Source organism: Eretmochelys imbricata, chromosome 1 (genome assembly GCF_965152235.1).
Source record: "Eretmochelys imbricata isolate rEreImb1 chromosome 1, rEreImb1.hap1, whole genome shotgun sequence".
Taxonomy (NCBI): Eukaryota; Metazoa; Chordata; order Testudines; family Cheloniidae; genus Eretmochelys; species Eretmochelys imbricata.
Genome location: NC_135572.1, coordinates 69,910,018 through 69,926,957, shown reverse-complemented (window position 1 = coordinate 69,926,957; position 16,940 = coordinate 69,910,018). Strand labels below are relative to the sequence as shown.

General features: G+C 46.6%; 1 protein-coding gene across 3 annotated transcripts in view; it reads right to left on the bottom strand.

The window, feature by feature from the left end:
* Window positions 1-16,940, bottom strand: part of TDRD3 (tudor domain containing 3) — a 306,660-nt gene that overhangs the window by 175,575 nt on the left and 114,145 nt on the right. The gene's annotated exons all lie outside the window — the stretch shown is intronic.

Genomic DNA, 16,940 nt, shown 5'->3' with positions numbered 1-16,940 from the left:
TCCCCACATCTGTACCCTAGAGTTCAGAGTGGGGAAGGAACCTTGACAGGGTCAAAACCACAGACTAGGAAAATCATCTTTGCAGCAACATTCTGAATAGATATAAGTAAGGCAAGACTGCTTTTGTCAAGGCCAGAGAAAAGGATGTTGCAGTAATCAACACATGAGATGATGAGATCCTGGACAAGAGTTTTAGCTGTGTGAGTGGATCTATAGGAAAAGACATATCTTAGAGACATTATATAAAAAGAATCGGCAAGATTTAAACACATCCTGGACGTGAAGACCCAGAAAGAAGTCCAAGTTGAAGGTAACACCGAGGTTACAGGCCTGAATGAAAGGGATAATGATTGTCTTGTCCACAGAGACTGAGAAAGAAGATAGCACGGATGGGCTGTAGGGGTGGGGAAGATGCATTAAGAGTTCTCTTTTAGGCATGCTGAGCTCGAGCTGTCAGCTAGACTTCCATGAGATATCAGAGAGACAGGCAGAGATTTTAGTTTGGACAGAAAAGGTTCCATCTGGAACAGAGAGGTACATTCATGAGTCGTCAGTATACAATTGGTAGTTGAATCTGTGTTTGCAATGAGCTTACTCAGAGATAAGGTGTAGAAGAAGACAAGAAGAAGGCCAAGGGCAGAGTCCTGTGGAACAGCCACAGAAAGCTGGAGGGTGGATGAGGAGGATCCTCCAAAGGCATCACTGGAGAGGTGACCAGAGAGGTAGGAGGAGAACGAAGGAAAGACTCAGGGAAGTCAAGGGAGGATAAAATTTCAGGAGGAGGAGCATGGACCACTGTGGCTACCAGATGAATGAGGATGGAGTACTGGTTCTGATATTTGGCTATACACGTTGATGAGAGCTATGTTAGTTGAGTGCAAGTGCATTCAAGATTAAAATAACTACTTACCTAACAACTTATGTAAGCAATTACTGTAGTTGTCACAGTCACAAGTGGGATAACAAATGAGAAAGGAATAGTTCCACAATGTGATCTTTCTAAAATGTGGCTCACATTATGAAAAAATTAGACCATCCCGTATTTCTTGATTGATTTTACAACTAATGTATACGACAATCAATAAAAAAAATGGCCAGTGAAAGCTGAGGAAGGAACAAAAGTACAGAATCATGTATGCTGCTGACATGACTTAAATTACTACAGAAATAGTAGAAAACCTACTATCTAACTTTAAAGAGAATGCATAGTAATTACAAGATAACTCATAACTCCAGTTACGTTTGATTACTCCAAAAGCACTGTGATTAATGCAAAAGTATTGTTAAACTAAAAATGAACAAAGGTATTGTCAATGTTAGGCCTCAAACTTCCAGAAGCTTCAGAAAGCAAGCTCCGCAAAGTTAAACTGAAACTTGAGGTCAGAATGCGCTGCAACCAGTTAACACTTTAGGCTGGCTCATATGTATGAAGATAAACTATGCACCTGAGCATAGCGTATAATATTAAGGCAACCATGTCATAACCATACAGCTAAAGGTAGCCTAGAATTCCTCCTTACCTGTAAGGGGTTAAGAAGCTCAAATAACCTGGCACCTGACCAAAAGGACCAATGGGGAAAGAAGATACTTTCAAATCGGGGGGGGGGGCGGGAGGGGGGCTTTGTTTGTGTTCTTTGTTTTGTGTGTTCTCTGGGGAAGCAGAGACGCATCAGGTCAGAAAACTCCTTCTCCTAAAATCATCCTAAAATAAGTCTCAATATTGCAAAAAGAGTAAGTAAATAAGGCAAGGCACATTAGATTATCTTTTGCTTTTAGCTTGTGAATTTTCCCTATGCTTAGAGGGAGGTTTATCCCTGTTTTTGTAACTTTAAAGTTTTGCCTAGAGGGGAATCCTCTGTGTTTCGAATCTGATTACCCTGTAAAGTTACCTTCCATCCGGATTTTACAGAGGTGCTTCTTTTACTTTTTTTTCTTTATAATAAAGTTCAGTTTTTTAAGAATCTGGTTAAGCTATTTGGTTGGTTTATTATTCTCAAGCCTCCCCAGGAAAGGGGATGAAGGGGCTTAGGGGGATATTTTAGGGAACAGGAACTCAAAGTGGTCCTTTCCCTGAATCTTTGTCTAACTCACTTGGTGGTGGCAGCAGTACCGATCCAAGGATAAGGAAGGATTTGTGCCTTGGGGAAGTTTTTAACCTAAGCTGGTAGAAATAAGCTTAGGGCGTCTTTCATGCGGGTCCCACATCTGTACCCTAGAGTTCAGAGTGGGGAGAGAACCCTGACAAAGCACATTTGAGATAATTGGCTACATGAAGATAAACTATGCAGCCGCTCATAGTTTATAATATCAAGGTAACCACACTAACCACACTAAGAATTTTGCCCACCCTGATTGGTTGGTCTGTTTTAAAACACGGCCAACACATAAGATAAAAAGTACCTGAAGGCGCAGAACTAAGGTGTATGTGTCTTGATCATAAGGGGACCCCTCTTTGATCAGGAAACCTGACCCACACCCCCTGAACTGAAGGGACGTGCACTTCTCGACTGTCTGTACCTGGCCAGTGCGGAAAATGGCCGACTGAAGGGTAACGTATTTTCGGACGAATGCAGGGTAAAATTATGAAGTAAAGACATCTGGTTGCTCGAGCTGAATTGATCTCAAGTTTGTATTGATACCATAGTGTTAAGAATAATAGTAGGTAGTTGGTGAATAACTTTACATGTACTTGTGCTTGTCTTCAGTATAACTTGCCATTTATATTAATCCTTATTCAGTGCTGGACTTTAATCTTTCTTTTCTTGTTTTGTCTGTGTTGCTTTTATAGCCGTAAATCATTAAAAACCTTTTTTGAAGAATAATTAGTAGTTTTAATTTCTCTTATACGGGCACTACTCAACCCCATTACATCTGTGGTGGGAAGTAGCAATCGCCCAGGGCACAATTAGGGCCCTGATGCGTGTCCCTTTCTTCCTTAATCTCCGCAAGCGCCTCTCAAATCAATCATCAGAAATGAAGTTCCTTTTTAGCACTTTTTCTGAGGTGAAAGTTTAACTTGTAAAATGCATCTGATGAACTGGGTATTCACCCACGAAAACTTATGCTCCAATACGTCTGTTAGTCTATAAGGTGCCACAAGACTATTTGCCGCTTTAACTTGTAACAGAAAACTAAAACACTTTAAACATGCTAACAATAAGCAGCATTTTACATGTCTTATTTGTATTTAATTCAAAATGCTTGTTGGTTATTCATTGCATTTATGCATTTGGGGGAGAGAGGAAAGGATTTTTAATTTTAAGCTAATGTAGCCATCTGGTGGTTAATATTGGTAATACAGATTTTAAGAACCATGCAAAACATACAGAGAATAAAATGTGTGTGTTAATACACACACAAATGCAATGACACGGTGTGCCAATGATGATATTTGAATACCTGTGTCACACTTCACATCTCTTGTCTGTCACAAAATATTTTATATGGACTCTGTGCTGTCTTTCAAGGTATTTTAACTGTGAGTAATTCTTAAGACTTAAATCTGCAAATCTCTGTGTCTGGGCACTCACATTAGTTATTTTACAAAAAAAGTCATTTCCCAAGGAAGATTAGATTTATTAGAAAAAAACAGTTACTCACCTTTGTAACTGTTTTTCTTCGAGATGTGTTGCTCATATCCACTCCATTTCGGTGTGCATGGCCATTAGAGAATTTTTATCCTAGCAACACCCGGGGGGTCAGCTGTGGAGCCCCCTGGAGTGGCGCCTTCATGTCACTCGATATATACCCCAGCTGACCCAGTGGCCCCTCAGTTCCTTAGAATCATAGAATATCAGGGTTGGAAGGGACCTCAGGAGGTCATCTAGTCCAACCCCCTGCTCAAAACAGGACCAACCCCAACTTAATCATCCTAGCCAGGACTTTATCAAGCCTGACCTTAAAAACTTCAAAGGAAGGAGGTTCTACCACCTCCCTAGGTAACACGTTCCAGTTCTTCACCACCCTCCTAGTGAAAAAGGTTTTCCTAATATCCAACCTAAGCCTCCACCACTGCAACTTGAGACCATTACTCCTCGTTCTGTCATCTGCTACCACTGAGAACAGTCTAGATCCAGCTACTCCGACAGAGGAGAAGGGGGGCGGGTTTGGAATGGATATGAGCAACACATCTCGAAGAATAACAGTTATAAAGGTGAGTAACCGATTTTTCCTCTTAGAGTGCTTACTCATATCGATTCCAATTAGGTGACTCCCAAGTCTTACCTAGGTGGTGGGGTCGGAGTGAAGGAACGTAATTGTAGGACAGCTCTACCAAATGCCACATCGTCTCTGGCCTGCGGACGATGGCATAGTGCAAAGCAATAGTGTCTACTGAGGACCAAGTTGCGACTCTGCAGATCTCCTGGATCGGCACCTGGGCCAGAAAAGTTGCCAAGGAGGCCCGAGCTCTTGTGGAGTGAGCAGTGAGGGACGGGGTTGGAACACTAGCCAGGTCATAGCAAGCGTGGATGCAGGATGTGATCCATGAAGAGATCTGCTGAGAGGAGACCGGTAGGCCCTTCATCTGGTCCACCACCGCAACGAAGAGCTGGGTCATTTTCCTGAACGGCTTCGTACACCCAATGTAGAAGGCAAGGGTACCAATCAACATTGAGGGAATGCAGACGCTGTTCTTGGCAACTGGCATGCAGTTTTGGATAAAAAAAACACAAGAAAAATGTCCTGGCTGATATGCAAGGTCGATATCCCCTTTGGAAGAAAGGCTGGGTGAGGCCGTAGCTGCACCTTATCTTTATGGAAGGTGGTTCTGAGGTAAGGGCTCTGAGCTAGGAGAAATGCCTCGCCGACGTGATGGCAACAAGGAAAGCAGTTTTCCAGGAGAGGTATAAAAGAAAGCAGGTGGCCAGCAGTTTGAACAGGGGCCCCATGAGTCTGGAGAGAACCGGGTTAAGGTCCCATGTGGGGACTGGCTGCCGAACCTCTGGGTAAAGACGGTCCGGGCCCTTGAGGAGCCTACCGACCATGGGATTGGCGAAGACAGATCAGCCATTCGTGCCTGGGTGAAAAGCCAAGATGGCCGCCAGGTGAACTCTGACAGATGATGTCGCCAGGCCCTGCTGTTTCAGACTCAGGAGATAGTCCAAAATGACAGGCACGGACGCTTGGAGGGGGTTGTGCTGCAGTTAGTGCACCAGCACGAGAATCACTTCCACTGAGCCATATACATGGCCTGAATGGAGGGCTGCCTGCGGCCCATCAGTACTTGTGTACTGAATCCAAACAGAGAAGTTCTGAATGGTTCAGCCATGCAGCATCCACGCCGTGAGGTGGAGAGATCGTAGGTCGGGGTGATAGAGGCGGCCATGATCCTGAGTGATCAGATCTGGAAGAAGGGGCAGCGGGACTGGAGCGTCCACAGAGCTCTCAACAGTGTAGTGTATCAATGTTGTCTGGGCCACGCCAGAGCTACCAGAATCACTCACGCCCTGTCCCTGCACACCTTGAGCAAGACCCTGTGCACAAGGGGAAATGGGGGGAAGGCGTAAAACAGTTGACTCATCCATGGGAGCAGGAAGGCATCTGTGAGAGAGCCTGGAGAGTGACCTTGGAGGGAGCAGAAAGCCGGGCATTTCCGATTGCTGCAGGAGGCAAACAGGTCGACCTGGGGAAACCCGCACCTTCGGAAGATGGGGTGGATGACAACCAGTCTGAGTGACCACTCGTGGGAATGGAAGGATCTGCTTAGGTCGTCCGCAAGTGTGTTCTGGACCCCGGGGAGAAAAGATGCCACTAGGTGAATGGAGTGGGCTGTGCAGAACTCCCACAGTCGAATGGCCTCCTGACAGAGGGGAGAGGAATGGGCCCTCCCTTGCTTGTTGATGTAGAACATGGTTGTGGTATTGTCTGTGAGGACTGCCACACAACAACTGTGCAACCACTCCTGAAAGGCTTGACAAGCAAGACATACCGCCATCAGCTCCCGCATGTTGATATGAAGGGAAAGTGCCGACGGTGACCATAGGCCCTGCGACTGAACATCCCCAAGGTGGACACCCCATCCCAGGGCTGACGCGTCTGTGATGAGGGACAAGGAGGGCTGAGGGTTGTGGAAGGGGACTCCTTTGCATACCACCCAGGGATCTAGTGGAGGGAGGCCAGGATCCGCTCCGGGACGGTGACCACCAAAGTTCAGGCTGTCTCGATCTGGGCGATCGACTGATGCAAGCCAGGCTTATAACGGCCGGAGCCGAAGTCTGGCGTGCCTGGTCACGTACGTGCAGGAAGCCATGTGTCCTAGAAGACTCAAGCAAGTTCTTGCAAATGAGGTTGGGAAGCTCTGAAGGCTCCGGATGAGGCTCGGTATAGCTTGGAAATGAGCATCCAGCAGGAGGACTCGAGCCTGCAGGGAGTCCAGGACTGCCCCGATGAATTCTATTCTCTGGGTCAATTCTAGTGTTGACTTTGCCACGCTGAGGAGGAGGTCTAACCAACGAAACGTGTCCGTGACCAAACTAAGGTGGGACTGCACCTGTTCTCTGGTGCACCCCCAGATAAGCCAGTTGTCGAGGTAAAGGTATACCTGCACCTGTCATCGATGGAAGAAGGCAGCCATAACTGCCATACATTTGGTAAACACCCGGGGCATACAGAGACCAAAGGGAAGGGCTCAATGGATAGTGTTCACGGTTGACCAGAAAGTGGAGGAAGCGTCTGTGAGCCGGATGGATCGCTATATAGAAATACGTATCCTTCACGTCGAGGGCGGCGTGCCAGACTCCAGGGAAGGTATAATGGTGCCCAAGGAGACCATGCAGAACTTCAACTTTACCATGAACTTGTTGAGTCCACGCAGGTGCAGAATGGGCTGAAGCCTACCCTTTGCCTTGGGAATAAGGAAGTATCACGAGTAAAACCCTCTGCCCCTTAGCTCTCTCGGAACCTCCTCGATCACCCCCATGGCGAGGAGCATCTGAACCTCCTGAATAAGGAGTTGCTTGTGAGAGGGGTCCCTGAAGAGTGACAGGGAAGGAGGGTGGTGGGGAGGAAGAAAATTGGAGAGCGTATCCCCTTTCCACCATGCAGAGGACCCAGCGGTCATTGTTTATGTGAGACCAAGCATAGTGGAAACGGGATAAATGATTCAAGAAAGGTGGGATAGGATCCTGAATGAGGTCTGGTACATCATCCTTGGGCGTCCCTTCAAAAGGTTTGTTTTGAACCTGTTGAGGGCTTGGACGGGCCCTGGCCCTATCCAGACTGGTGGTTGGAGGGTTTCCTCCTACCATTACTCCCCCGTCTCCTATACAATTCCTGCCTCGGCCGAGGAATGGGATAGGAGCACTGTGCAGGCTGCTGGGGGGGCTTCCGCGGCATAGCCAGTGTGTGCATGCCCAGGGACCTCATTATCACCCTTGAATTCTGAAGGCTTTGTAGCCTTGAATTGGTCTTTTCTGAAAACAAGCCCTCTCCATCAAAGGGGAGGTCCTGAAATGTTTGCTGAAGTTCCGGTGGCAAGCCGGAAGCTTGCAGCCAAAAGATGCGCCTCATCACAATCTTTGAGGATAAAGTACGTGCGGCAGAGTCCACGGCATCCAGTGAGGCCTGCAATGAGGTCCGTGTCACCGTTTTGCCCTCTTCCACTAATGCCTCAAACTCCTCTCTGGACTCCAGAGGTACTAACTCCTTGAACTTCAGCAGGGAGTTCCAAGAGTTAAAACTGTAGCGGCTCAGGAGCACCCACTGGTTAGCGATCCTGAGCTGAAGTCCCCCCAAGGAATAAACCTTGCACCCAAATAAATCAAGGCGCGTGGCCTCCTTTGACTTGGGTGCCAGGGCTTGAAGGCCATGCCATTCTTTTTCGTTCACTGAGACCACCACAAGTGAACAGGGCTGTGGGTGAGTAAATAGATAGTCATACCCATTAGTGGGGACAAAGTATTTCTGCTCCACTCCCTTAGCAATCGGGGGAATGGATGCAGGTGTTTGCCAGATTGTTCTGGCAGTGGTTTGGATGGTTTGAATAAGGGGTAGTGCCACCCTTGATGGAGCTTCGGCAGACAAAAGATCAACCACAGGGTCCTCCACCTCTATCACCTCTTCTGCCTGTAGGTTCATATTCCATGCCACCCTGTGCACGAGGTCCTGGTGGGTGCGGAAGTCTATCGGAGGGGGACCCAATACTGCAGTACCCACCACCGCCTCATTGGGAGGGGAGGAGGAGGAGGCCATAGGAGGAAGAGGGTCCTCTGGGGCCTCTTGCAGAGCCCAGTTGCCCTGTGCCAGTGACCTCGGTGCGCGGACCAGGAACCGGAGTTGGAGGGGGACCTGAAGCAGGGAGAGAAGCCATCACTGTCTCCATGCCTACAGGGGCGGGTCGGCTGGCAGTAGCCTCCAGCACTCGCGGCTCAGACAGGGCTGATTGAGAAGCCCCAGATGGAGCACCCTGGGCCTGGTGGTACACCCAGGGCATCCAGAACGGCCACTGAGTAGACTCTTGAGCGGGACCTTGCTCCTGTGCCTGCCAATGTCCAGCCCCTGAGTCCAGGTGGCTGTGGTCCAAATGGCGGTGTTCCAAAAAAAGCAACCCCACCTCCAATCCTGAAGAACAAGAGGCGGAACGTGATGGCCACAGTGGTGCTGAGCGGATCTGCCCCAAGTCACGTCGACGAGGCGATGGAGAGCTGTGCCACAATATTGGGGAACGGTGCCTGGACCGGTACTGGGATCTGGACCTGGGCCAAGATGATGACTGGCGTCGAGAGTGGCGTTGTGACAGATTTCTGTTAACAATCTACCTGAGGCGTCAGGTGATCAGGCTGAGGCCGCAGGATTCTTAGGGGAGGAGATGACAGAGCACACCAAGTAACTGAGTTTTAAAGCTTTATTGGAAAATAATAGAACAACAGCAGAGAGTGCTGGGGGTTCCCCACATCACCCAGAGGAAGGAAGAAAGCATTAGTGCCCCAAGCCCTAAATCACTTTCATACTCACACCCACACTACCCGAGGTTGGCCAAGCCTGGGTGTAACATAAGAAGAAGAGGGGGAAGGGTGGACAGGAGTTCTTGTCCCATGCACGGGTCGTCCAGGGTCCGCTGTTGATCTCCAGCTTGCTTCAGCACTCGGGAAGGTTTTAAGTCCTGGGTTCTTCTGGGGGGCGTTTCGTCCAGGGACCTTTGTACCCCGTGCTCTCTGTACCAGTCCCAACAGGCCTTCCGAGGCTTCCTTGGCTTCCCCGAAACACATTGGCTTCAGGGTCGCAAGACTGTTATGTTCCCATTCGCTGACCTTCGCATTCTCACTAGTTCTGCACCCCCCTTTCAGGTCTGTCTGGTTCAGTTCCCCTTTCCCACAGGCTTTTGGCTGTTTAGCAGCAGGAAGCTTGTTTGTGTGTCTGTTGGCCTTGAGAGGCAGTTTCGCCTCTTATCTTTGAGGCTAGCTGAATCTTCGAATTAACTCATTCCTTTTTCCCTTCCTCCCGCTTCGGCCTCTCGCCACCTGCAAAGGAATCTCTTGTTCCACACTCACACCTTTAACCCTTCCCAAGATCCTTTCCAATACATACAAAAGCATTAGCAATATATGATGCTGCTGTTTACTCAGGGGACCCCGGGGGGCGGGGAGGGGTGGGCAGCTATATTGTGATACCATTGGGTCCAGGATCTGCTCCTCAACGGCAACCGGAGCAGTGCCGAGCCCGGTGCCAGGTGTGGGAGTGGTACCGCGAGTACGACCGGCGTCACGACAGACAGCAGTGCCGGGACTGCGAACGGCACCGAGAATGGGACTGATGCCGCGGCTCGACCGACTGTGCCAGCAGCTGGTTGAGTGCTGGCTTGCCCCAGGATGGTGCCACACATGCCAGTTCCTTGGTCTGAGGCTGAGGGGACGCCAATACTGTCAAGGCAATAAGATCCCTTGCAGCCGCGAAGGTATCTGGGGTAGACAGCAACTGGACCTCAACCACGCTGCAAGTTGGGGAGTCCAGAGTCACTGGACTCAAGGGCTCCGCGCTCAGGGCCAGAGTCACCGGTGCTGAAGCCACAAGTTGTGCCCTGAGGCGCTCTGCTGCAGGATGTCTCCCCGCTGGTGGTTCCAGGGAGGCTGGTCTTTGCTGAGGTGGGCCAGCTGTTTCCGGTGCCTCTTCTGGCCAGGAAAGTGGAAGCGATGCTGGGCAATGTCGGTGCCGCAGGTCTCTGTCAGAGTCCAACCGCGGTTCCGTTCCTACCGCTGCTGCCGGGGCGCTGCGCACCAAAGCGCTCGGTGCCGGATCTTGGCTTGCCGCAGAAGGCCGAGGGCTACGAACTGCCTCAATGATGAGCTGTCTTAAACCAAAGTCACGCTCCTTCTTAGTCCAGGGACGAAAGCCTTTACAGATCCTGCACTTCTCAGCTTGATAAGACTCCCCCAGACACTTCAGGCAAGAGTCATGCGGGTCGCCCGTTGGCTTAGAGCAGAAACCGCAGGGCTTAAAACCCAGAGCCTTGGGCATGAGCCCAACAGAAAGATGGGAAGGAACGAAACCCCTCCAAACCCACTAACACCTATAACTATTAAACACTATAACTACAACTATTAACTATGAACTATTAACAAGAGTATGAGGAATATGCTAGGGAGAGTGGAGAGCAGCAAAGCCGAACTCCACAGTTCCAACGACCGTCACGGGCGGTAAGAAGGAACTGAGGGGGCACTGGGTCGGCTGGGGCCTATATCGAGCACCATGAAGGCGCCACTCCAGGGGGCTCCACAGCCGACCCACCGGGTGTTGCTAGGGTAAAAATTCTCTGACAGCCATGCACGCACATCTAATTGGAATCTATATGAGCAAGCACTCGAAGAATGACGCATTTATTCAATATGCAGACAGTTACAGCTCACCTGAAAATACTTTCCAAAATAATCTAGAAACTTTTAATCATGTGTTAAATTCAAAGAGGAAAGTAAAAGTGGCACTCCACCCATAAAAAACTTGAAATGTACTTTCTAATTTTTTTTTCTCAAGTTCCTCTCAGTGACAAATGACTGGTTATGGCTTGGAGAGAATCCCAAGCAGCAAGTATTGTTGAATCACAACAACCAGGCTTATTTATATAATGTCCCATTTTCACAAGATCTCATGTGCTTTTGTGGTGTTGGAATAATTTATGGTACATCCCATAAAAGTAATAAATACTAAAAAGTTTGAAGAGGTTGTCAGATTTGCTGCATATCAGGTGATTTTAATTACTCAAATATTGCTCAGTTTAGAAAATAAACTTACTGATATGGTACCTGTTGATCTGGACCTGTGACTGAGAACCAAAGAGATATCCAGATAAAAAGTTCTCCTCACCATTCATTATCTCATTATCTCAGAGGCTGAAGGATAATTTACCTCTCTTTGGAATAGACTATAGGGAACTACATCTCAGCTCGAACATGATTTAAATAAAATAAAGTTTGCTACAAAAACTGAAAGGAGTTGTTCATAATCAAAACTGAACAAAAAAAACTCCACAGATTTCAGACTTCCTAGCCTCCTTGCACCTAAGGAAATGCAACTCTCTCAAGTTAAAGAAATTCTAATGGTCACATCTTCAACAATGTGTGTCCATTTTTCAGACCTTTCTCCTCTTATCCAATATATCAGAGCTCGAGTCCCAGGTGTTAGCGATGTTCTGTCTGTGCAAGGAACACCTCCCTCCCTCTCTCTGACATCTTCCCTCTTCTTTCTCTCTTATGTTATACCCTTGAGCAGGAAGAAGACCAATCAGCAGTAGTGGTTTTGGTCCCAGCTGACTAAGAACTAATCTGGAAAACGAGTCCTCTGGATCAAAGCTTCTTATCATAAAGGCTGCACAGGCAGAGTACGGTTTCAGGGGAAAGCTTTTTTCCTAGGAATTATATACAAGCATGCTAGGCTGTACATATTACCACATGAAATGCAGTAGTTACTACCTGATTACTTCTCTTTATTTGCCATGAATCCAGGTACTCTAAAACCTAAGCTAAAACTGCCTTTCTACTTTTAAAAACTATATTAAACACTAAAGCAAAATATTTAAAACGACCAAAACAAAGACGATGGCTCAAATACCATTCACACTCATGGAAAGAACTGATGTTAGGTGGACGGGACCTTTAATAAATATGGTTTGGAACATCTGGTTCTACAGTCAATGTGCATGTGTTCCCCAATTATTAAACTGTTTTAAATGATTAAGAACATAAGAACAGCCATACTTGGTCAGACCAAAGGTCCCTCTAGCCCAGTATCCTGTCTTCCAACAGTGGCCAATGCCAGGTGCCCCAGAGGGAATGAACAGAACACGTAATCATCAAGTGATCCATTCCCTGTTTCCCATTCCAGGATTGCAAACCACAGCGTGCAACTCCTACACAGCTCATCTGCAGAAGCAATTTCAGAAGGGAGAGTAATATTTTTTTGGTCTCCCTTAGTGGTCATATAACTGGGCCACAATGTTCTTTCCACAAAAAGAAATGGATTTGCTTTTATTAACTGATTCTGCTGATGAGGCAGTCAAAATTCTAGAAATAAGTTTTGTTCAAAATCATATAGTTTATCTATAACCTTCTGTGTACTTTGACTCTGTCTTTTTAGGAGAGAAGTTATAGAGTGGTTAGAGTTCCTGGTCCTCCACTGTTACCAGACAGGATCAGGGTGTGTTGTAGGGGGAGCTTAATAATGAGAGGGCCTTCTCTAGTTACTGCTTAGGCCAGGGCATGGCTCTTTCCATTTATGCCAACGGTCCTATATTATAAGGGACATACCTTATTTAAATAAAAAGTGGCCTCTCTCATACTAAATCAGTATAGGACACCTTTTATCCTGTATTTCAAGTAGGGTGTCATGCTGCCAGAGCGGCACAAGCATTGCTCCTGCACCTGGATTCCAGGACAGAACAGCACTCCAGCACTTCACTTTGCAAAGTGCTGCTGGTTGGCAACTTGACCAGGTGCACATTTTTGCACTGTCACTCAAATTTGGCCCTGCCACCCATCTGACATGGTGAAGGGGTTGTTGGACCAAATTCCCGGACCCCTGCTGAAAGTTGCCCTCCCACTGAAATTTGAAATGGTGTCCCCTGCTAGTTGCACCCAAGCCTCCCAGAGGCGCACAGCACTGCAGTAAGCAAACACTACAACTTCAGTCTCAGACAACTCCAGGCACCTGTGCAGAACCTGAACAGAAGTCACAGCAGCTGCCCAGGACCTTGGTTCTGTGCAACACCCAGAGTGAAAGACAGAGAACTCCTAGAAAGAGCAAGGGAGAAGGGACTCAACCTCGGAGGCTCAAGTCAAGACGAGGAACATCTGAGGTCTGTCCCATATTTCTGAAATACAGTGTTGGCAGCTGTAGCTCACAGTGAGATAATTCTCAGAACCCAATTATGTTGAAGTGCCTTCCACTTTGTGGTTTTTAAAAAGGTATAAGGTCAGCGGGTCTCAAATTTCATTGCACTGCAACCCCTTTCTGATAACAAAAATTACGACATGACCCCAGGAGGGGGGACCAAAGCCTGAGCCTGCCAGAGCCCTGCCACCCTGGGGGGAAGGGACAAAGCCCAAGCCCCGTCGCCCATGGCAGGGGGGCCCAAAGTCAAAGCCAGAGCCCACTGCCCCAGGTGAGGGGGCCAAAGCTGAACCCCAAGAGCTTCAGGCCCAGGCCGGGGGCCTGTTACCTTGGGCTTCAGCTTTGGCCCTGGGCGGTGGGGCTCAGGCTTCAGCTTCAGCCCCAGGCCCCAGCACATCTAACACCAGCTTTGATGACCACATTAAAACTGTGTCACAACCCACAGTTTGAGAACTACTGGGTTAGCTGATTTGTGCTCCCTCTACTGGGGGTCTTCAGCAATAGAACAAAAACACAGTACATTTCCAGGCATTATGGTTATTTTTTTTTTTTAATTCTTACAACAGAGGTAGGTAAGAAAAATCTAGAATAGTCAAGCTGATATTTAGAATCCAAAAGATAATTCTCACTAGGTAAGTCTTAAATTGGATATTAAAATTAACTAACAAAGATATACCTATTGCAATTGACGCGCCTGAGTCTCCTGATGCTCAGGCTATGTCTACCCTAGACAGCTTACGGCGGCACAGCTGAACTGATACAGCTGCCCTGCTTTAAGATCTCTTGTGTAGCCGTTCTATGCTGACAGGAGAGAGTTCTTCCGTCGACATAATTAAGCCACCTCCAACAAGCAGCAGTAGCTATGTCAGCAGGAAAAGCTCTCCCACCAACATAGAGCTGCGCACACTACCACTTATGCCAGCTAAACTTATGTCGCTCAGGGGTTTTTCACACCCCTAAGCAACATGTTTTGCTGACAAAAGTGTTAGTGTACACATGGCCTCAGTGACAACTAGGAATACATCAGTTCTGGACTCAAAGGTCACACATTACCCCAACATGATCTGATTTTTAGATTAACCTCTTATATTGCCCCCAGATTTCTATGCTCAGTTTGCAAGGAGTGAAGTGAGATTTACTAGACTCTTCCTCTTTGAAAACCTACGTGCTCCTCTCCGAGCAGATCAACTCAGCATAGCATGACAGAGGAACGTATTAATAGGAAAAGATGAATAAACAAACCAAAAAAAGCAAAAAGAACAGGAGAGAAAAAATGAAAGCAAAACAATAGGTTGATAAAAATAATTAAGAGAGTTTATTAACCTCTTAAATGCTCTGTGAATGTTCGACGTGCATTAGACAAATTATCTGCCATACAAACCCTATTGGATATATATCAATATCATTATGTACTACGTTTTGCACACAGGGCAATAAATGCCTCAAAGTGTGAATCACATCCCTCAAATACACATAACGTAGCAATATACATTAGATTATGCCTGAGAGATAACAACAGATTTATAAAAGAGCTTTGAAATTTAAACTAAGGGTGATGAACTATTTTTTCATCTCCCCAAGCAGAAGCTTTAAAGCACAGTTCAATGGTTTTCTGCATGCAATACCTGCAATGTACAGCTGTATTTCTTGTCAATTTCTTCCTGTAACAGCCAGCCATTACTATCTCTGTTACTTCTAATGCACCTATCACCATGACATCCAAAGGCAGAGCCCTTTTTGAAACAAGAGTCTTGGGAAAACGCATGACAGAGTTGCATTCTCTAATCTGTACTAAGATGGCATTAAAAACAGAATTGAGTGGTGACCAGAACAACTAGACTAATAACTAAGTTTTCAGAATGCAAATATATTTCTGAGAGAGAATGGCCTTCACATTTTGAACTAATGAGGTCATGGTAACAAATATTTCAGCAAGCATTTTCTTTGAGGGTAAAGCCCTGAAGTAGATGACAAGTACAATTATCTGGTCTACTCTAGTGATCAGTGAAAACTAATGAACACCTACCCTTCAAGTAATCCATAAGAGTGTAATGAAAGGTCAGAAAATTATAACACTTAAATCATTTTAGAAATTAAATCAGTTCTCAAAGCTGTGTGTTTGCAAGGGTCTGGTGGATATCACATGAGAAAAAAACCAAAAACCCAGTGATACGTCAACACTGATCTGAGGTGCAACCATTGTGACAAAGTTCCTGCTTTACCTTGGTGGGTCTTGCACTTATTGGCTGATTTGCTCGCCTTGGAGCTTCACAGAAGCCCTCAGCTCGGCCGTCTTTCTGAACCCACAGTCCAGGTCAACTCCTCCTGTGTCTGACCAGGAGTTGGGAGGTTTGGGGGGAACCCGGGCCCGCCCTCTATTCCTGGTTCCAGCCCAGGGCCCTGTGGAATGCAGCTGTCTAGAGTGCCTCCTGGAACAGCTGTGCAACAGCTACAACTCCCTGGGCTACTTCCCCATGGCCTCCTCCCAAACCCTTCTTTATTCTCACCATAGGACCTTCCTCCTGGTGTCTGATAATGCTTGTACTCCTCAGTCCTCCAACAGTCCACATTCTCACTCTCAGCTCCTAGCACCTCTTGCTCCCAGCTCCTTACACGTGCACCACAAACTCAAGTGAGCTCCTTTTTAAAACCCAGGTGCCCTTATTAGCCTGCCTTAATTGATTCTAGCAGCTTCTTGATTGGCTGCAGGTGTTTTAATCAGCCTGTCTTAATTGTTTCCAGAAGGTTCCTGATTGTTCTGGAACCTTCCCTGTTACCTTACCCAGGGAAAAGGGACCTACTTAGCCTGGGGCTAATATATCTGCCTTCTATTACTCTCCTATAGCCATCTGGCCCGACCCTGTCACACTAGGTTGAGGTAGAAGAAGCCTGAAGTATTTTTTATTCCTTTTCACGCTAATTTCTCAATGTGGCAAAAGCTATCAACTCATCAACTGGATATAATTTTTTTTTTCTTTTTGAAAAAACTCGGAAAGCAGATATGGAAACAGATAAACAAAAAAAATCTAATGAAAAACAAAATGAGAAGAGATCATTCATGTGATGTGAAATGGAAGCCTCAAACTTAGACAGAATATTATTTAGAAGCTTCAATGGCTAAATTAATCCATCTACTAGCTACACATGATAAAACACCAACTTGAAAGTTGCTAGAAATATTTACAAAAACATAGTTTTGATGGATTAAATAAGAACTGAAACCCTTTTTCAGAGAAAGCTTGGTTATTTAAATGGTGAAGAGCTACATGCACACAAAGCAAAGTTTGGTTCAAAACTCAAATCTACTCTGCAATACAAAATGTCTCAAATCAGCTTTTTATGGTTTATCATCAGTTTCTTCGTCACTAACGCTTGCACTACATTTGTCATGGTTTCAGACAGATAGCACAGCACCAGTGGATGATCAACTCCATACAACAGGTAGCCACTTCTCCACTCTGCAACCTTACTGAAAACAAACCTGTTTTTACTTAGCTCAGCAACTAAGTGCTAATGAAAAATGTTTCCACAAACCTTCCCATCAGCAACAGACAGTCAAAATGTAGAAATCAAAAATAACTATTTGCACTGAAAACTACCACCACTTATAAACAAAAACAGGG